This window comes from Macaca nemestrina, chromosome 11 (genome assembly GCF_043159975.1).
Source record: "Macaca nemestrina isolate mMacNem1 chromosome 11, mMacNem.hap1, whole genome shotgun sequence".
Taxonomy (NCBI): Eukaryota; Metazoa; Chordata; class Mammalia; order Primates; family Cercopithecidae; genus Macaca; species Macaca nemestrina.
The window spans coordinates 60,592,986-60,615,423 of NC_092135.1; the positions used below are offsets into that span (position 1 = coordinate 60,592,986).

At 35.6% G+C, this 22,438-nt stretch overlaps 1 protein-coding gene and 1 long non-coding RNA gene across 6 annotated transcripts in view; both read right to left on the reverse strand.

Moving 5' to 3' along the window:
* LOC105483334 (potassium voltage-gated channel subfamily H member 7) overlaps nucleotides 1-22,438 on the reverse strand; it is a 473,655-nt gene that overhangs the window by 402,101 nt on the left and 49,116 nt on the right. The gene's annotated exons all lie outside the window — the stretch shown is intronic.
* Nucleotides 744-22,366, reverse strand: LOC139357134 (uncharacterized). Its single transcript, XR_011609824.1, has 2 exons — nucleotides 1,527-22,366; nucleotides 744-924 (listed from the first exon to the last, which is right to left on the reverse strand). It is a non-coding gene; the product is annotated as an uncharacterized lncRNA (long non-coding RNA).

The window sequence follows — 22,438 nt, forward strand, 5'->3', positions numbered from 1 at the left end:
ATGTGTGTGTCTGTGTGTGTATGTGTGTGTATGTGTGTGTGTGTGTGTGTGTGTATCTCAAAGGAAAGAAGGCTTGAAATTACCCGTGCCCCTTATTGATCAGGAAAGTTCAATTTCAGCACTAGTCAGTGTTGCTCACATTTGGCACATGTACCTTGACATGAAACAACAGGTTATGCAAAAGCAAACAAAACAAAAATCCAGCTACAAGAAAGGGCTTGTGAATTTGTGAAAGACCTAGTTATCAATAAAAAGAAGGTCTAAAACATGGCAATAGAGTTCCTTTTGTTAATGTTTCAAGACTGTCTGGCACCCCTTTGTTGTCACAACATTTTGTGATAAGTCTAAATTCCAGAAGTGATCAGAAGATCAAGGAGTTCCCCAACAACAAAACAAAAAAAAAGCTTGATTAGTGGAGAACTGTTTGATTCCTATTTTACTCGTTGTTTTTCTTTACATTTATGTCGTTGTCTTCCAGTTTTCTGCCAAACATTTGAGCAGCACGGATTAGAAAGCAAACATTTTCATACCATTTTACATCTAGTGATTTTCGTATGGGTAATATCTATAAAAATCAACATATACAAAAGTTATAAAATTAAGTCTGTTTCCAAGCTGTAACGCAGAAACTGAGCTACTTCTCCAGAGAAGTTTTGATGCCTCTAGTGAATCTGTGCTCTGTGTGTGTGTGTGTCCTTCCAAAGATGTTGTAAGCACATTACACACACACACACACACATATATACACACATATCATTTTTATTTCTACACAAAGAGTAGAATGCTCTGTACGATGTTCTTTTCTGGCTTTAAAAAAATTTAACAATTTATCTTTGAGATGATTCCATATAAGTTTATAAAGAGTTTATAAAGAGTATCCTCCTTTCTGTCTCAATCTCTTGCTCTTAATGGCAGCATATTTCCCTATAATACGAATGAAAAATAATTTATTTAACCCATATAACATTGATGGACATAAACGGTATTTCTAATCTTTTGCTGCAATGAATAACCATGTACAACTAACTTTTAAATTACAACAAAATATGTTCCACGTTTTAAATTACTGACTTAAAACAAATTTAAGTTCGTAAATGATTGACTTAAAGACTAATTTGGGAGTACAAGCAATTAGTAAATTGAAGGCTATCAAAGGACATAAATAAGTGAAAGATGTTATTGATTAATCAAAACACAACTATGGAGAAACATTAAAATAGAAATGAAAGGCTTCAAATTGTAATAGTTTTGGACAGATTTTCTGAAGCTGGTTTTAATTTTAATAAATTGTGCCTCTATGTTTTACCATATGGAGGGAAAAAACCCTACAGGATCGATCATCTAGCATCAACCATTTACCTCTGAAGTCAAAACTGTCCTATCTTCCATCCAATTCAACACCAACTCTGGAATCAGCAAAATCCACAGACTTATTTAAGCAATGCCACATTTGGCTCATGAACATAGATATAGGATAGAGAAAAACTGACAAAGCAGAGGTAAAAGAGGTATCATTATATCCTTACTTTATCAAGTCATGAATGAGAGAGACCAGCAGGATTTTTTTTTTTAAGGAGGATGAAGGAAGGTTTGGGAATCAAGGAACAAAGTGCTCCATAAATGTCGTCAGGTTCTGCAGCCTTTTCATAGGATTTGGCCAGGGGTAAGTCTTCCAGCTCTTGGAAAGTGTGAATGCCGGCTATAGTGTTTACTCCATTTCCCCATGTGGAATCGCCAAGTATCATTTCTGTCCAAGGGCAGTGTGTGCTGGCGCGGGAAAGGAAAAGAAGGAGGGGTAAAGAGGAGAGGTTGGCTAATGTTAAAGGGAGAGCTTTTCCACAGGGTTCTATGGTTGCCATAGTAACAGCTTCTTTTGTTTGTACATATTCAGAACAGCTGCTTCCTTTTGGTTGCTGGTGGCAGGGATATTATGGAGGTAACAGAGGCAAAGAAGCACCACTCTGAAATGGAAAAGTTTCCATTGTCAGATTATTCTTGTTTAACTGGGTTTAACTTTATAGTAGGGTTAAATGTAGTATTTGAAGATTGGTGAGTAACAAGATCTTTTAAAAGATGGTGAATTCCGACAAGCACCAAGGTGTTCTGTGATCTACAAAGTATCTTGTGCTAGCTTGAACAACAGACCTCCACTCTCTTGTGGCCTTAAAACTTGAAACACTCCAGTTTATTTCTACCTGATATGCACATAAATCGTATTGCAAGCTCCCTAGAAGGTATTTTTCTCAACAGGAGGAAAAAAATGCCACTTCAACATGCCCACTAATCCCTGTATACCTTTCCAAATACTAATTAATTCCTCTAATTAGAGCTTTTTTTGGCTGTAACCATTTACAAAGTTGATTTGCTGCATACAAACACATTTAATGAATATTCATAAACTAATAATATTCACTGAATTTACAGTCCTCTTGCCCACATACTGCTATTGCAACCAGCTTATAACAGCCTTCTATAGACTATGCTAAGGAAAGGCCATCTCCAAGGAAAAGGTAGAGAAAAATACAGTTTTATTTTAAGGAACAGACCGTCTACCAACTGAATTGTATATACTATACTTTATGTGTGTATATATATTCTATATATAGTTTATATATATTATGCATACATATATATGTTAGGTTATAAAATACATGCATATGTTCACATATATGCATATATATATATTTAAAACATGGAATAAAATAGAAACTCTAAGGGTTAATAGTTTTGAAGCAAAACATTAAAAATGGCATCTGCAGGTTGAACAGTCAAATTTTGTAAACATACAAACTTAGAATGCAAATAAGCAAATCAGAAGGCACAGCTGTCTTTATAAACAAATTAATCTTGAACATAGGTGTATTATCATGTTTTTAACCCTTCGGGAGTTTTAGAAAAGTACAATACAAAAGCAAAGCGATGCTCTTGATTTAAAATTTAAATTAATTCACCATTTGTCCAACTAGGAGCTTTTAAACTTTAAATTTTTAGTGATATTAATGAAACAATTGACTGGTTTAATTTGGGCACTGCAGCTATTCATAGGTGCTACATCTTGAGACTGAGTACTTGGGAATTTGATTACATATTTGCCTGATAATTCTCACATCAGTCCACTCATCTTATCCCTTTACTTTATAAATTCTGAAAGAACTTATTTTGACGATTCAAAATTTGAAGGAATTTAGAGAACAGTAGAGATATTTAAATTATTTAATTAAAATATAGAGTTCCTGAACATTACTCTTGGATATAATATACATACATATTTATTTTACTTCTTTAAATAATATTTCAAATCCAAAGATTTTATATTTATATTTATTTCAGTTAACTATAAACTATTAAAGGTGAGATTTACAGCCTAAAGCCAAGCACAAGTGTTCTAATATCTCTGCTTTCAGATTGTAGGCTTTGGGGCAAATGTCTAACCTCTTTGAGCATCCGTTTCACAAACTGCAAAACGATGATACTAACGTCTTTGAGATACGGCTTTGAGAGAATCAATTAAGATAACAGAGATTCATGCTGTGAGTCAACTGTGACTCTTATATGATTCAACTTATGTGATTCAACTTATAAGAGTCAATTGTGACTCTTATATGATTCGGATAGAATAATACACATTACAAGAAAGTAATGTTTTGCTTTTCATCTCATGAAGCTTTATTTATTTTCACCTCTTCTCTTCCTCTTATGTTCTTGTGTATTATCAATATGTTGAAGACATCTATATTTCTAAATATACTCTTGAATTTTCTTCCAGGTTCCAGACTTGAATTTCCCAAATATTTGTAACTAACATCCTACTAGTTATCTCAATTGCACTGGATCCAGATCTGAACAATTTATCACACCTTCCTAAAAAATTTCTCCTCACTGTCACTCTTCTGGTAAAGGCATTACCTTTCTTCTAGTTTCTAAGGTCCGGTCCAACAATCTCAGACTTTCCTTTTCTTCCTATCCAGGTGATGGTTATGTTTTATACCTCTACAACTTGGTACAACCTCAGGAATTTGAGCTCTCATTTTCATTCTCATTCACCTCTGGTTGAGATAATCATGAATTCTTGCTTAGACTATTGTAGTATCTTCAGATCTCCAATTTCCCCAACATTCTGCAGACCATTTTCTTTTTCTGAAGCACATTACTCGCTCCTTGAAATGTGTTATGGTTTCTGGCTTCTAATTGCAAAGCTAAAACTTCTTAGCTTGACTCTCAGGGCATTTCATGATCAGAATCCACTTTACATGTCATTGTTATTTTCATCGCTCTTATAAAGTAAAACTTCTCATGATTCCATAATATTATTCATGTATTTGCAACTTGGCTTTTGTGAGTCTTACTTACTCTCTTCCCCTCCTTTGTGTAGCTTTCCTCTATCCCAACCTCTAGAGGTCAAATATCACTTTAGCCATGAAACTTTCCTCAGTTTCTTCCCTCCATGTTAAGGTAGACCTGGTTGCCCCTTTCTCTGAAATTTACATTTGGATTTCATCATTCTTATTTTTATACATTTTATTGCCTCTATTCGATTTTTTGATATGTTATTTATTTAATTTAGAATTACTATAACAGCTATTATAATAAACATTAATATGAAAAATATTCCAAATGAATAAAATTTCTACAAATTTAAACAATTTACATGTGACTGCCTATAACTTTTTGATCTATTAATAAAGTCTCAGAGTGAAAGTTGAATTTTTTTCCTAGCCTTTTATCTGATCTCATGTTTTTATATCTTTAGGCTATCCTGTTTGAAATCTTTATAAATAGCTTTAAATTATTGTGATAATACTATGTAATTCACAAATAAAATTATTGCTAGAGTACACCTAATAGATACTATTTTCTCTTAAAAAGAAATGTGAGTGAAAGAACGCAATCCGTTTTTCTTTCTGGAGGCAATTGACGCCTGAGACTGAGGTATTTACCTGAGAGCCATTGAAGTCACCAGCTTAACAGGTAAGCCTACAGGCTAAGGCAGAAAAGTATAAAGATAAGAACCTGGATCCATGGTGCCATAGTTGAGCTGTTGAATTACCACTGCTGAATCCGTTCTACCTCCAAACATTTTGTCATATAAGATGATGAATTTCATGTTGTATAACCCTCTTGTAGTTAGATTTTCTGTTATCCTAGGCCAAAAACATCATAAAGAATGGCACAGACATTCAGAGAAATGAGTTAATGACAGACTATGAGATCCCAGGGAGAGAAAAGGAGATAAAGAGAGTAATGTAGACTTTTTAATTTTTTATGAAGTAAGCTATACTTTTTTTATTTTTGATTAGTCACTAAGGAATTTTCCTGTACCCTCTAAAATATATCCCTATATTATTTGTATTAGTAAACAGTTTTCAGGTTCTTGTATCCAAATGATCTCTAAAAAAGACAACATATATTATCACATTCAATCCCCATGACAATAACTCGGTAAGTTAAACATTTCTCTCTGCTCTGATTAATTCGGTATTATGTATTTTCTCCTCTTGGAGTATTTATTGAATATCTTCCTTTTTCTCCCTTTTTCCATTGGCCACAAGTGTTAAAGTCAAGTGACCACCAGATCAGCCAGCTCAGATATATTTGGAAACACATCAATCTATTTTAAACTTAAGATACTGAAAGCCCCATTTGAACACACAGAATCAATAGTGGAAGCCAATTAGGAATACAGTTAAAGTAAATATAACTTTAGCTTTTACATCTCCAGCATTTTGCTCCCTCTTTCTTTCTCCCACTTCAACAAATTCAATGCATTAAACATTCATTTAATGTGTACCGATGTGAATACGATATCATCCCTGTGTTTGAGAATCTTATAGAGTGGAGGAAATAGACATATATAACTCAGAGAAGAAAAGCAAAAAGGACTAATTTCCAGTTTTTCCATAAAAAGGAAAAATCCTACACATGGCTAACCTAATCTCTCTTCTTGAAGCTTTGAACCTATCTTTTCCCAATTACCCAACTGTTGAAAATTGCACCTCAAATGATAAGTTCACCTCAATCATGACAGTGATCTTTAAATACATTTTGTAGAACTATAGTTGTTTTGGCCGGGCGCGGTGGCTCAAGCCTGTAATCCCAGCACTTTGGGAGGCCGAGACGGGCGGATCACGAGGTCAGGAGATCGAGACCATCCTGGCTAACACAATGAAACCCCGTCTCCACTAAAAATACAAAAAAAAAAATTAGCCGGGCGTGGTGGCGGCGCCTGTAGTCCCAGCTACTCGGGAGGCTGAGGCAGGAGAATGGCGGGAACCCAGGAGGCGGAGCTTGCAGTGAGCCGAGATCGCGCCACTGCACTCCAGCCTGGGCGACAGAGCGAGACTCCGCCTCAAAAAAAAAAAAAAACAAGATAATTTGTAACTGTCAAATGATAGACATAATCTGTCTTCCAATATCAAAGGAATAGAGGCTAGGCATAGTAGTTCACGCCTGTAACCCTAGCACTTTGGGAGGCCGAGGCAGGCTGATAACTTGAGGCCAGGAATTCAAGACCAGCCTGGCTAATATGTCTCTACTAAAAATACAAAAATTAGCCGGGCATGGTGGCATACGCCTGCAGTCCTAACTACTTGGAAGGCTGAGGCATGAGAATCGCTGGAACCCAGGAGATGGAGGTTTCAGTGAGCCGAGATTGCGCTGCTGCACTCCAGCTTCCTTGCAACAGAGTGAGACTGTCTACAAAAACAAAAAACAAAAAACTTATGTCTTGCCAACTTGAACTAAATGTGTCAGCAAATGACAATGAAAGAAGAGCAAATGAAAATAGTGTTAACTTATGACTCACAAAATGAAACAAAAAGCACATCAAGAAGCAAAACCAAAAACCTACAAAAGCAAAACAAAAGAAAAAAAGTGTAAAACTCAATATTTTTAAAACCTTTGAAATAACCCGTCATTTTGTAGCTGGCATCAAACTTTAGCTTATCATAAGCAGTGTTATGACAAAAAAGTACTTAGGATAAACCGTTTCTGAGGTTTCATAAATGTTTACAACCTTATTATTATCCATTGTTTTAAATAAAAATAAAATGATATGATAAACGGGATTGTCTTTCTCTTAAAATTACAAACACAAAAAATACTTTAATCACTGCTTTCACCAACTGTGAAAATTTATTTTCAACACTCAAACTTGATATTTTATTACTCTTTTCTGGTAATAAAATCATTGTTTGTTAAAGAAAATAATTTGAGGTGCTATTTTAATTGAACTTCAGACCTCCAGTGTCGTGGTTTAGTGATTTCTTTTTTGGGAGAGTAAGTTCAAGGGATATACCATGAAATACCAATCTAAGAAAATTCATATAAAGCGTTTCAGATCAGGAAAAGAAACTTTCTACACTTACGTTAATGTCCTTTTACAAATTATTATTTAAAATATATTCTTACATTTATTTTCACTTTAAGCTTATTTTAAACTTGAATCATTTAAACTTGTATTATTTAAACCTTTTATTTTCCTTACCTCATTGATTTTATTACTTGCTTTTATAATGATTAACAAAACATGGGTCAGAAGTGGAGACATCTTATATCCTCAAAAGGGAAGGAAGAGAAAGAAGGAATTGGATAGAAACATTCATTTCTGTGATGCCCATGCAAAGTATTTCATTCTGGGAGTGGTATTTGGTCCTATTTTACAACTCTTATCCTGTGTGGAGGGTGGGTAACTGTAGGTTTCTTCTAACTTAGAGCCATAAGATTTTGGGCCAAATGTACCAAGAGCAAGACTGTTCCCAAGATGAACTGGCATGTGGATGCTCTGGGCTTGTGTGTGGTAAGAATTCAGTCAGTAAATAAATTCCTTTAACTATAAACTCAGTGGAAGAATATTGCCCTCAAAACAAACTTTTTATCACAGAAAATTCTGAATATCAAAATTTATAAAAATGAAAACTCGTGTATAATTCTACCACACTGAAATAATGTTTATAAATATTTGGTGTCTTTCTTTTGAGTCTCCTTTGTTTACGAATGTGTATGCATCCTCACTTGTTTCCTAGAATAATTTTATAGGCATCACTTCAAGGGAAATTAATAATGATATTAATTTTCTATAGACACTTTAATAGTAGCACAATATTTTACATGTATAATCTGTAATTTAACATTCTCTCACTGATCATTTAAATTACAAAGCATTAATTTGTATAAAAACAGTGATGAGCAGCATTGTACATAAATTTATGTGAACCTTGAAATAATTTTTTGAATATAATTTTTGAAAGAGGAGTGAATGAACATTTGAAAGCTCTTTATATATATAACCATACTGTTTGCTAGAAATATACTACTCTCCTACTGTATGCTTTCTCTATATCAGGGAATATTGTCTTTTAAAAAAAATGAGCTAGTTTAGTAAAAAAACTTATCTGATTGTGTTAGTCTGTGTTTCTTTGATTAACAGTGAGTCTAGTTTTAATTTGAACTATATGTACTTTTCATTTCATTTCATTATCTTTGTATTATATATAATATATGTGAATTTTAGAAACTACACTGCCATTGTGACTTGTTATTTGTTGCACAGAAGACTTTCCTCTTATTGTCTACCATGCTTCCCTTTCTACTCACATGTTACCCTTTGAGGAGGCATTGATGAGTTGTGGTTTGGGGCTACGGAATAGAAATTGAGTGTAAATGATGCTTTTAAAAGAGTAGCCATCACATTTAAAAGTCAAATGGATATGGATAAAATGAATAATCAAAGTAAAAAAATTGATTATAAAAGGAAGGAATGTAGAACTATATAACCAAAAAAAAGGGGGAAAAAAAACTAATAGATTTTTAGGACCAAGATGATTATACTCTTTTAGGCATTCATTTGCATTATGTACCAGAAAACTCTTTGACCTCCTTGATGTCCGTTAAGTTGCTGCTGTACAATTTCATTATCTTATTTTTAATAATAACTACTACAAAATGCTAAAATATACATAGTGGCATAAGTGAATATAGACTTGCTTTATATTGTCTAGAATAAAGTGCATGTTGAGAGTGGATTCAGCATACAGGTCAACAGTGTGAATGCCAGTGTTAAAAAGGCTAGGTATGTGCCTTGGCTCTGCCCTTTACTAGATATGTAAACTTGGGCAAGTTATTTAAACAATCCATGCCTGATTTTCTCACAGGAATATTGTGAGGATTACAGAGTGAATACATGGAACGTGCATCAAACAACATCTGGCTCATAAGCACACCACACATATTGTCTGTCAATTATTAGTAAAGGTAGTAAAGTATGAAAAAACTACACATTTACAAAAATAAGCTATGAATACACTGTTCTCTCATTTATTTAGCAGGTATTTATCAAGCACATACTACATTCCAGATCCATTGCGTGGTGCTAGGAATATAAATGATCCCTTCCTGGTGAACCTGCTCTATCCTATATGTAGCCTCTGGAGAGGAGGCTTCATGTAAGTATTACATGTACACAACTCCATGTGCTCATGTTCGAGTCCAGGGAGGCCAATCATTAGCCAATACAAATGATCTGGGCCAAATAAGTTTCTCTCTGATAAGTGTAGTTAAAATAGTGCAAGACTGAATTGGTTTTCTTTTGGGTGTTCAACTGAAAAGATATATTGATTTGAAGACTGTATTTTGGGCCAAGTATAATTCAAAAATGGTGGTGGAGACAGAGAAAAAGAGAGGAGAAAGATGCAGAGGAGAAAGGAAGGGAAGGGAGAGGACAAGAGAAAGAAAGAGAAGGAGAGAAAGGAGAGAGAGGAGCTATTAAGGAGATGCACTGGGAGAGGGAAGAGAGGAAAGAGCTTCAGACCACGTAGCCTCTAAAAGAGACAGTAGCTCAGTCTCGGACTTCATGATTCCTAATTTCCCTTCCAGGGGACCTGACTGTAGTGCATTCCATAATCTTAAAAGGCAATGGGATTTACTCTCATATCTTTATAATATCTGCTCTCCTCCCACTCATTTTTATCTGAGATATTAGGTATATTTCTCCTTCTCATTCCCCAGGGAGCTTTAACTGGAGTAATGTAGAGAAGATGAACATGAAGCAACTTTCTGGCTTGGGTAGAGATTGGTCATGAGACCAGTTTTCCTAGTCTATAAGAAGTTTCATACATAAGCCCTCTAACAACTTTTAGTTCTTCTTCACTCTTTCCCTGTTCTCAATTCTCTGTTACTAGAGTTGGTATTTGGAGTTCAGCACCCACTCACCATCTTTGACTAGTATGTAAAGGCTGTGATTTAACATCAATAGAAACTCTGAGAGAAGCGTTCCAAAACTTCTAAAGGGTTTCCTGGAATCCCTAGGATTATTCTGCTGTTTAACAAGTCCCACCAGTATAGTGCAGACATCACTCGGTATCCATGGAGGATTGGTTCCAGGAACCCCCACAGATAACCAAAATCCAAGCATGCTCAAGTTCTTTATTAAATGACATAATATTTACACATAACCTATGCATATCCTGTTGTTTTCTTTAAATTATCTCTACATTACTTATAATACTGAATACAATGTAAATGCCATATCAATAGTTGTTATATGGTATTGCTTAAAGAATGATGATAAGAGCAAAAAGTCTGTATGTGTTTAGTACAGACCCAATCATTCTTTTTATTGTCAATATTTTTGATCTGCAGTTGGTTGAATCCATGGATGCAGAACCCACTGATACAGTGTGCTGACTGTAGCCTCTACTTATGGTAGTAAAAGTATAAGAGTAAATATTGAAGTTGAGGAGACTAATGTATGTTGAGCATCTCCTATATAAGCCAAGCACTATGCTAAGTGCTTTATATATACTCACTGTATTACAATATCTTATTGTATTTTCCTAACAACCTTGTGAGGTTTTAATCATCCTTGTTATACACAGAAGAAAACAGAAAGACTCAGCAAAGTGAAGCACTTACCAGCCTCATGGCAAGTAACAGGGCCAAGATTTCAACCAAGGTTAAAATGCATGACTCTGACTATGCCATAAGAGAGTACTATATAATTTATTTGGTCCCTTGTGTGAAACAAGGTAAACTATTGATAAAAATTGAACTAACAGTAACTGCATTATCACATTGAATATAATAAGTTGAAGCAGATTTTACATAATTTCTAAGACTGGTTATTATCATTTGTTTTTTTAAAAAGACTAACTTTGTCTGATATGGTGACCCTTTTTGGCATGCGTGAGGTAAATGAATGATTCTCCAAATAATAGCAATTCAATAAACTTTAAGTTCCTATTTTGAATACAAAGATGGGAAAAACAGAGATCCTTCTTTCTCACAGAATGAGGCTTTGTAGAAAAACTTATCTAAAGAGCCATAAATCAAAGGAAAATGGGAATTTCTCTTTATTGGAAGTCAATTTATTTTCTGGAATTCATCTCAGTGCTCTAGATGTACAATTTTTCATTTAATCTTTGTTACAATGAAATTGATATTATGTTATTTATCTGATAAAGAAATTGATATGTAAGTCTCTTAAGGTCAAGGATTTTTACCTGTTTTAATCATTTATGTTTGTCCAACACCTTAAACTGTAGTAGGCAGATGGGAGATTCTCCATAAATATATTTTGAATAAATAGAGAATTAGAGAAATTCATTAAACTGTCAAGTAATGCAATCTGTAAACAGCATCTTGGGTTACCAGACAAGTCTAAATCCAAACCCTTTATTTTCTCATTACTCTACACTATGAGGGACAGAACTCTGTATATTTTTCTTGATCTTATTATCAGTGCCTGCACAGAACCTGGCACATGGTAGATAAGCAGTGAATGTTCTTGAATAAATAATCTCACAAGGTTCTTCCCTATATGCAATAAATATCAAAATATATATTTTATCATTTGATTTCAATACTTCTTTTACAATTATTAAATCATGTAAAAGGAGTTGATAGAGAGTAAATGGGTGTTATTCACATTTACCTCATTATGAAACTGATATTTCAGATATTTGCGTTTTAAACTACTGTACACGGTATCAGACATCACTGCCTAGCATGATATTCTGAAATAGAACTGACCTGTGTCTACTTGCAGTAAATTTATTCATTGAGTTATATGCATTTACTACTTGGCCAATTATTGATCCATTGAGTCTACACACTTTAGTGGAGAGGAACCAATTCTTTTGTGTGTGTGTGTGTGTGTGTGTGTGTGTGTGTGTGTGTGTGTCTTTCTGAGGGATTCATCTGCCTAGGTCATTCAAACACAATTTTAGTGAAATCCAAAAAAACTTCATTGTAATTTTAATTACTTAAATCAACTGTTATAATATTCAGTTTAATTTGCTTTGTTCTGTTGGCAAATTTATGGCGAAAAATATTTTTTCCAAAAGTTGTAGGAGAGCTTTCACCTTTGGAAAAACAACAGCATTTAAGCAAGTCTTAATTTTTTTTTTGAGACAGAGTCTCACTCTGTTGCCCAGGCTAGAGTGCAGTGGTGCGATCTCGGCTCACTGCAAGCTCCACCTCCTGGGTTCAAGTGATTCTCCCACCTCAGCCTCCTGAGTAGCTGGGACTACAGGCATGCGCCACCACGCCCAGCTAATTTTTGTATTTTTAGTAGAGATGGGGTTTCACCATGTTGGCCAGGATGGTCTCGATATCTTGACCTCGTGATCCACCTGCCTCAGCTCCCCAAAGTGCTGGAATTACAGGCGTGAGCCACCGCGTCCGGCCCTTAAAATTTTTTATACATCTTTTTATACACGCGCACCCAATATTATACATTTTTCCTGTCCTGTAAGAGCTAGGTTGTTATGTGTGCTTCTTGCTATAACTTCTGAATAGTTGCTCACACACTTCTTTCCACTTTTTAATCCAAAAGCCATTTCATTTTTACCCTCCCTTTGGTACCCCACTTCTAATAGCATCCAAACTGTCTTGGGTTGATAACGCCACCTGGTGGTAGAACACTGTCTGAGCCAACCATGTTCCTTCATGGTCTCTTCCCTCTCAGAATAATTGTGCTCAACTTTGTGTCATTGTACATAATCACTGGACACAGTAATTATCTCGCTTTAATTAATTTCTTTCTTGCGTGTGTTCAGACATCCTTTTAAATCCTCTTACTTTTCACCCTCTCAATTGCCTCCACTTCCTCAAGGTACGTGTGTGTTTTCTCCTTCACTCTGTTGCAATCAAGTTTTAACAAAAACTTTCTGATGCATGATCAACTGGTATAGCAAGAATAGTGGTGTAAATGAATTCAAGGAGGTGGAAAATACGAAGTTAAATCATTTGCTTATGAATTATGAATTTGATAAAGAAGAGCAAAATTCTTCTTGTCTCTCTTCCTTGTTGCCAGAAAAGTAATTCCTTTCCTTAAAGGTAACAATAGTCAGTAGTAATCCACAGACACGTGCATAGAGATGTTATTTTCCTCCACAAAAAACTGTAGCCCATTACTCAAACCTTTCTGCATCTCCTTTCATTTCCATGATGATATATCTTAGTGATGTGTTCAGGTAAGTACACAAAAGGATACCTCATTCTTTTTTAAGGGCTGTATTGTATTTTACTGCATGATTGTGTCATCATTTATGCAACACATTCTCTACTGAAGCATTTGTAGGGATTTTTCCCTAATCATTTACTACCACTACAAAAAAGGATGCACTCAATTAACAGTGTGCCAGTCAGTGCTGGGGTAGTTGTACAATCAATATCTAGAAACAGAATCCTTGAGTTCTAAGGGTAGGGGCAGAAAATATTATTAAAGATAACAACCCAGTGCCCTAAGTTTTGTGACAATGTCCAAACACAACTTTCAGACTCTGCAAAATCATTTTTATTTACCCTCTTATATTTTCCTAATTGAACTAATTTTTTCTCAAGCATGGAGACACAGCCCCCATGTCTAACCTTACGTAAAGTTAGTTCTGTGTAAAATGTGTTAAGAGTTCCAAACAATTGACTCAACAACTTTTAGGATAGAATGTACTTATAAGTATGAGATTTCTTGTAGTAGACATTATTTTGACTAGTTTCTAAACAAAAGTTACTCAATTCGAAAAGTGTACTGTTTAGAATTAATATGATTTGATCCCTTTTAAGGTTGGAACAGCTGTCACATAAAAAGACTGTACTAAACTGGTAAAATGATATAATGTTAAATTACCATCATTGTTTTTTGGATTTCACTAAAATTGTGTTTGAATGACCTAGGCAGATGAATCCCTCAGAAAGACACACACACACACACACACACACACACACACACACACACACACAAAAGAATTAATTCACAAGAGATTATATCCTATTTTATGTATCCAAATATGGCCACTTACATACCCAATCTATATATTATAGACTTAGAATTATATAACTGAAATAGAGATTAAAGATACTCTAGTTAATTTTTAATTATATTTCTAAGGAAACTGAGAACCAGAGATTTGAAGTATTATATACCAATTGTATATTCACACTTATAAATAATGATATTGATAATATGAATTTAGTGTGCATTATGTCTACAGCATTCTGGGAAATGTTTTGTATATATTAACTCATCTCATCCTCATAAAGGCCTCTTTTGATAGCATCTATTATTATTAATTTTTTATTTAGTTTAACAGATGAAACTAAGAGAAATAAAAAGAATTCACAATGTCAGGCTGCAGTAAGCAGTAAGGCCAGAGACTGAATTCAGGTTGTTTATTAACATTCATTTACATGTTTATTAAATCCCTATGTTTATTAACCAAATCCCTATGTTTATTGGCTTTCAACTTTATTTATGCATATTCTGATAATCTAAGAGAATGAAAACAAATACACCTAGTGGAAGAGAATGAGGACGGTAAAAATTAGATTGAAAGTGGGAAAAAACATGAAAGTAGTAATAGGGGAGAGAGCAGTGATGTGGTAAGTAAAGGTGTTTTTGGATTTCATTACATATATTATACTTTTTTGAGCATGGGGTCCTTAAAGATTAGTGTCAACATGTTGACATGTAAGAAATCAGCAAATAAATCTAGATACTTGGTTTTAGACTGTCTTTCCCATAAGTCACTAAGCTCAATCCTTAATATTTTAGGGGGTCAGTTAGAAAATGACTAATTCAAGCCTTCACGCAGAGAACACATTGCCATTGCTTAAAATGTCTGAGAAAATTTGCTTTAGTGACTGGCTATTTCAATACCCTGCACAAAAGAAATTATGAAGCTAGATAAATTCAATGAATATTTCTTCACATTGCAGGTCTCTTCACTAGTGAGATGAAAATCAGAATGAAAAACTGACTAAAATTTAGTTTTTTCTAGTGTTATTAATTTTGAAATATGGCATATAAAAATAGACCTTGCATTCATGATACAAAACTCATACATAATTCTTATAAATAGGTCAAACAATTTTGTAACTCTATTTTATTAAATACATTCAACACATACTAGTAACATTGTTACTGGATTTTGTCCACCCTCATATGCCATACAAGGCAGTAAACAAAACAGATGAAATTCTCTCCCGTTACTGAACTTACGTTCTAGTATGCGAGAAAAGATAGCATACAAAATACAGATGTAATATATTGTAGGTAGATAATGAAAAGGACAATGAAAAAAAATAAAACAGGAAAGGTGAAGAGGAAGTAAGGGGCACAGTTTTAAATAAAACTGTCATGAAAGGCTTTTCTGAGAATTCGACATTTGAAGAAAGACCAGAAAGAGGTGATGGAATGAGTCATGTGGCTATTTTGGAGAAAGGCATTCCAGGAACAGCAACCGCACAGGCACTACAGCAGAGCATGTCTGACATTTTCAAGAAACAATGAGAAGGCCAGTGTGGCTGGAGCTGAGGGAAGGAGAGACAAAAGGTTGGGAGACAAGACCAGAGACCAAATAAATAGTCCAACTTTCAAACTTTGTGGGTCACTGTAAGAACTTTGGCTTCAATAATGAGGATAGAAACAGAGCCACCAGAGAGATTTAATGAAGAAGAGAAAACATCTGAATATCAAGAAAAGCAATGATTCTGAGTATGTTTCTGTTGCACTGTTCTGACAATAAAGTTAAAAAGCTTCAAAAGGACACTGAAGGATCCTCACCAAGGCCATCCATGGAACAGGCATCAACAGCCTGTAGGATGGAGCACTGTATATCTGGTTAAGCTGGAAATCATGTTTCCCCAAATCTCCTTCCCTTCAAATTATTTTAAGTTGACAGTAAGAGGAGCATGTGTGAGATTTGGGAGGTGAAAGTGGAGTAATTGAGTAGCAATTAGTCTCTGAGGGTCGTCACAGTCAGATGTTGTGATGGACTGATGCAGAGACACCTGGTGGGTCCTAGCCCGTAGTAACTCTTCTCTACTATGCATCCAGCATATTTCTGTTACCCAACAGTGGCTAGGGCCACCACAAAGTGCTTCACTGTGGAGCCACAAAGGTAATAACATATCAGAAGCAATAGTTTCCTACAGATGTTTCTACAAGCTTTCCTTGGCAGACCCACCTGGTAGCTGGATCTGCTTGGTTTCTTAGATTACTTTTCTGATGATCCAACTATAATAATAGTTAGGCTTCATTTTCATGTCTCCTTCCAGAGTTGTGTAAGATACAATTGTGATAATAAATTCCTTATCCCATGACACTCATTAGTGACTCCCCCTGCTTGGACCTGCCTGAAATAGTGCATTTGCAGAAAAACATCCATTTGCTTCAACATTTGATAAACTTGGCAAACAAACTTACATCCTTTGTAGGACATGTTTGGCTCAGGCCAACAATGTTTTGAGATGTTTTCAGGAAGGCTTTTCTGTAGCAGACGGAATGTGGTTTTATAGCTTGATCCAAGGTTTAAGAATAACATTTAATCCCAACTTCTGCTTCCGAATGCTGTCAATTTGGAAAATGAGAGCAGATGTTGACAGAGATATATTTGCTAGTCTGATGCCTTAGCAAACACTCTCTGAAGGAAAGACAACGTGAGACTAGACTGATTAAATATTCTCTCTTAAATTTGTTTTGCCAATCCTTTTAGCAGTATCCTCTGGAGACAACATCTCTAAGATGACGAATACAAAAAGATGTTATTAAAACTCAACATAGTTTCCTTTAATACCTGAGCTTCGAACATAAGAAACCTATATTAAAGAGAATATTTCTGGATGTTTCTATTTGAAATGTAAAAAAAATGTCTGCTTATTCTCTGGTGATTTCTGACTTCAGGATTTCTCCTTTCTAAATGTATTGAGTCCACTCTAGTTATAGTTCAAAGAGTTAATAACTAGATGTCTGAATAAAATATATGTTGATATCCTTTAAAAAAACAAGTTTCAGGAATTCTCATGATTTTGATTTATGTAGAACTCCCATTTAGTCTGAATTTATATATGTTTTGTAATATAGTATTTGGATTTTGTAAAATACAGACTGCCTGTAGAAGGGCAGTGGAAGTCTTCAGCAAATTAAAAATGAAAAACATTTATGCTACTTCATACTATTGTTTCAGAGTCAGCAATGATTTATTGAGCTCATCTATGTTCAAGATTCCCTATCACATTGTTTTATTTAATCTTCATGATCATCCTGTGGGCTGCTTTTACATAACATGGAGGCTCCAACAGGTTAAATAATCTGACCGTTTCCTCAGAGCCAGTAGCTGACTGATTTATAGTGTGGACCCTGGCATATTGACCACTAGTGTTCCTTCCTTCAACCCCTGTCATGTTAGGTATAGAAATAATAATCCTGACCCCAATATTTTATTATTTAATCCTTACCAGAGATGTATTAATTCACCTATCACTAACTATATAGCCACTGATAATAAGCACTGAAGAATTAACTTCTTGTTCAGTGGTTTTAGGTTAAATTTTCTTTTTTTCCCCCTAATTTCATCAAATAGTAAAAGGAGCTTAAGCCAGATAACTCCAGGTTCAAGAACCACCGTTTGGAAACTTGCCAAATTTGGGCAAATGTCTCTCTGAGTTTCATTGTCTTCAGCCACAAATAAAGCCAAGATTTACTTCACCTACGGAATTGCAGTAAGGATCAAATAGAGTAAGATATTACGTGTTAGATTCCTTTCCTTTCCTAAAGATCTCAGAAGGTAGCACTACTTTGGATATATTATTGTTTTGGATAATTTCAGCAAATATTTAATAGTAAAAGAAATCTTTGACAAAATTATCCCATACTAGCCACAGTAATATTTTAGAAGCATTTAATTTATGATAGAGTTAATTCTACACTAGCAGGGGTTGTAATGCTTTTTAACTGCTAGTTAACCTCCACAGCAATTATGACCAGAACACGAGGGTCTTCATTTTCCTCAATGAAGGATGACGAAAAGGGAGCCATTGTGGAGCTGTTTTGAAGGGAGTTGTTATTCCTTAGACCTCTGACAACTGGAACTCTCAATCTGCCGGTGATAGCTGACATGAGTCCAATAAGGATGGTCTCTTCTATTCAAAGATAGGTCCATACTATTTCCTAATTTAGTTTTCAGAATCAACTTAAAATGTTGCTAACTATACATATATTACACTTTTGAAAGAAAAAATTAGCTTGTCATCAAACAGGATAAACCAAGAGACATCAGTCTTTTTGACTGATATGAATCACATTTAGCTAAATACACCAGTTAGCAATGTCTGTTCTTGAGATTGACAGTCTTAAATATAATGCTTTAATAAAGCTCTTACTTTCCTATTTGTTTCTTTCTATTCTATCATTACAGTTCTTGCTAAGTATTAGTGTTTACTATATCATGACCACTTAATATTTTACATTGGAAGTTTTACAACATTTCACTGACTTTACTTTTTTATAATAATTTGCTACTATTGGGCTGTCTTGATTTTCTTCATTGGAGTTTTTTTTTTTCAGTCACTCAAATCTAACTTGCTTTAAATATTCAAATAAGTGAATTAGAAAGGAAGGCTTTCTGTGTTTTGGATTTTCTCAGGTTTTCCACTATTACTCCTTATTCAGTCTGCCTGTGGAATTGTTTTTTGTTTTTTGTTTTTTGTTTGTTTGCAGTTGGGGGTGCATTTTTGTTTTGTTTTTGTTGTTGTTGCTTGTTGACTGTTTTGACTGTGTGGTTTTTGGGGGCAAGTTTTTCAGGCAAGAGTCTGCGACCAGTGCTACTTACCATCTCCTGAGAATGGACACTGAATTGTAACTGCACTACTCTTATTAGACTATTAATTTTTCAAATTATTTAATAAACTCCCCCTTTCCATGGTTTGACAAACTTGAGTTAAAACTAGTAGTATGGACTGGGTGCAGTGACTCATGCCTGTAATCCCAGCACTTTGGGAGGCTGAGCTGGGCAGATCAAAAGATCAGGAGTTCAAGACCAGCCTGACCAACATGATGAAACCCCACCTCTAGTAAAGATGCAAAAAAATAACCCGGGCATGGTGGTATGCACCTGTAATCCCAGCTACTCAGGGTGGGGGTGGGAGTTTATCCAAACAATAGTGGATAATTTGAAATTATCCAAAACAATAGTGTATCCAAAGTAGTGCTACCACCTGTAATCCCAGCTACTCGGCGGCGGGGCGGGTGGTCGCTGAGGCAGGGAAATTGCCTGAACCAGAGAGGTAGAAGTTGCAGTGAGCCGAGATCACACCACTGCACTCCAGCCTGGGCAACAGAGTGAGAATCCGTCTCAAAAAAAAAAAAAAAAAAAAAACTGCTAGTATGAGCCAACATTCTTGGAACACTTACTGTGTGCCAGGTACTGTTTCATGAGCCTGACATATGTCAACGCCTTCTTACTTAAACTCCATTATGTAGCTGCAATTACCCCCATCCTACAGATAAGATAACATGCACAGAGGTAAGCCAATTGTCCAAAGACACACAATAAGCAAGTCACAAAGCGAGATATTGGACCCTGGGAATATGACTTTTCAAGCTTGTACTTCTATTATAAACAAAACAAATTTTAAAATGCATATGATTTTTATAGATTCTGTTTAAATAAATGTTGGTGTAATATCTTTGAAAATGTTTCAAAAAGTTTCGGTGTATTTAAAGCATTTTTAAATTATGCCTTCAATTATAAAAATTCTAAATGTAAGCTGCTGTCTAACACAAGCATGCTTAAATTTACTGAACATTACCTAGGTTAATTTGGGGAGGTATCCAGATGTTCAGCATTTTAAGTTGCATGATTTAAAAATAAATAAGTAAGAAGAGGGGTATCATCAGTAACATGGTAGAATGGGAGTTTCCCCTCACAAAAATATCCATTTGAACAACCATCCACTTGAAAACACCTTCGCACTCTCTATGGAATGCAGGTGAAAGATTACAGCACTTGAGCGAAGCACAAGAATAAGAAAAGATGCACAGCGGATGGTAAGGAGGACAGTTTTATATTACCTGCATCAACCTTCCCCCAAAACCATGCAGCACTACATGGAGAATTATACCCTTTGCATGTGGGGAGAAGAATGGATTGAGCAATGACTTCACAGTGAACCTCAGTATCAGGCCTTCTCCAGTTAACCCTGGAGCCAGGCTAGGCCCTGCAGACCCAAGCAATAGGCCTGCCCTAGTTTCAACCTGGCCTGGGCAGTCCCAGGCTCCAGCCTGGCACCTGTGTATTTAGGCTCCATGTGTAGGATATCCTCCATGGATTCAGACTCCAGGCCAGTGCCTACAGACCCAGAACTCAAGCCCACTCCTCAGACTCAGGCTCCAGGCTCACCTTAGTGTCAAGCTGGCTCTTGCAGCCCCAGATTCTAGCTGGCACCATGAACCCAGGCTCTAGGCCCACTCCAGTGCAATACCAGACTCAGAGGCTCCAGGCTGGCTTCTATAGCCCCAGGATCCAGGACCAACCTAATGCCAGGCCAGCCTCTGTGGCCCTGAACACCAGGCTGGCATCCATGAATTCAGGCTTGAGACTGGTACTCATGGATCTTGGACCCAGTTCCACACACATAATCACAGACATCAGGCCCACCCCTCTGTATTCAGGTGCCAGGACTACCACAGAAGACTGCAGTGCCTGGCTAGTTCCACAGACTCATGATTAAGTCTTTCCCATGGATCAAGGCAGAAGACCTGGCCCAGGACCAGCCCATCCCCCACTGACTCAGACTCAAAGTCCAGCTAACGTCAGTTCAGATGCTATATACTCAGTTTCCAGGCCCATCTCAGTAGACCTTGGTGTTAGGCTGGCATTCACAGACCCACAGACTCACAGGCTCCAGGACCACCCACAATGACCCTAGTTCCAGGCCTACTCCAGTGAGCCAAGGCTCCAGGCCCACGTGCCAGCTGACCTAGGCAGCAGGCCAGCCACCTAAGGACTCCAGCAGCAAGGTTATCTGCAGACACTTCAGCCTATCTACCTAGAATTTTTGGAAAGGCTGACTGGTGAAGTGCTTTCTTTGCCAAACACAATATGTAAAGAGTAGAGGAGGACCCCAATTCTTCAAATGGTCAGATACCAAGGGGAGACCAAAAGGATTGCTTATAATCACGGAATCATGATACCAACAAAGAAAAAAAAATAAAGCATCCATAGTCTATCTTAAAGAAATGAAAATTTATGAACTGTGTGGCAAAAATTAAAAATACAAATAGTTTCTGACTTATGATGGTTGACTTATGATTTTTTGACTTTACAATGGATTGAGATATTACATGCAGTTTTGACTTATGATAGTTTTATCAGGATATAACCCCATCATATGTTGAGAAGCATCTGTAACCATTTTAAAGAAGTTCAATAAGCTACAAGAGAACACCATTACCTGAAATAAAAATCAGGAGAACAATAAAAAACAAAATTAAAAGTTCAACAAAGAGACAGAATCCATATAAAAGAACCAATCAAAAATTCTGGAGCTGAAGAACACAATAGATAAGATTGAAAATTCTTTAAAGAACTTTCAGTAGGAGACTTGATAAAGCAGAAGAAAGAATTAGCAAACTCAAAGACAGGTCATTTGACCTAATTGGAGAAACAAAAACAAAAAGAAATAAAGAAAAAGAGGGAAGAAAGCCTACAGGGCTTATCGGAGACCATCAAGTGAACCAATTATGTATAATTTAAGTCCAAGAAGGAACAAACTAAAAAAAAGAAATAGGCAGAGGGATTCTTAAAAGAAATAATGACAGAAAATTCTAAATCTGGAGAAGGAGATGCATATCTACATTCATAAAATGTAAAATACCCCAAATAGATCAAATAGAAAGAGATTGTCACTGAGACATATTACAGTCAAATTATCAAAAGTCAAAGACAAAGAGAGGATTATAAATTAGCAATAGAAAAGCAACCTATAACATACAAGGGAACCACAATAAGACTATCAGAAGATTTCTCAGCAGAAACCTTGATGCCAGAAAATGGTGGGATGATATAACCAGGTACTGGTAAAAAAAAAAAAAAAAAAAAAAAAAAAAAATCCAAAACTGTCAACTGAGAATATTGCATCTAGCAAAGATTCCCTCAAAAATGAG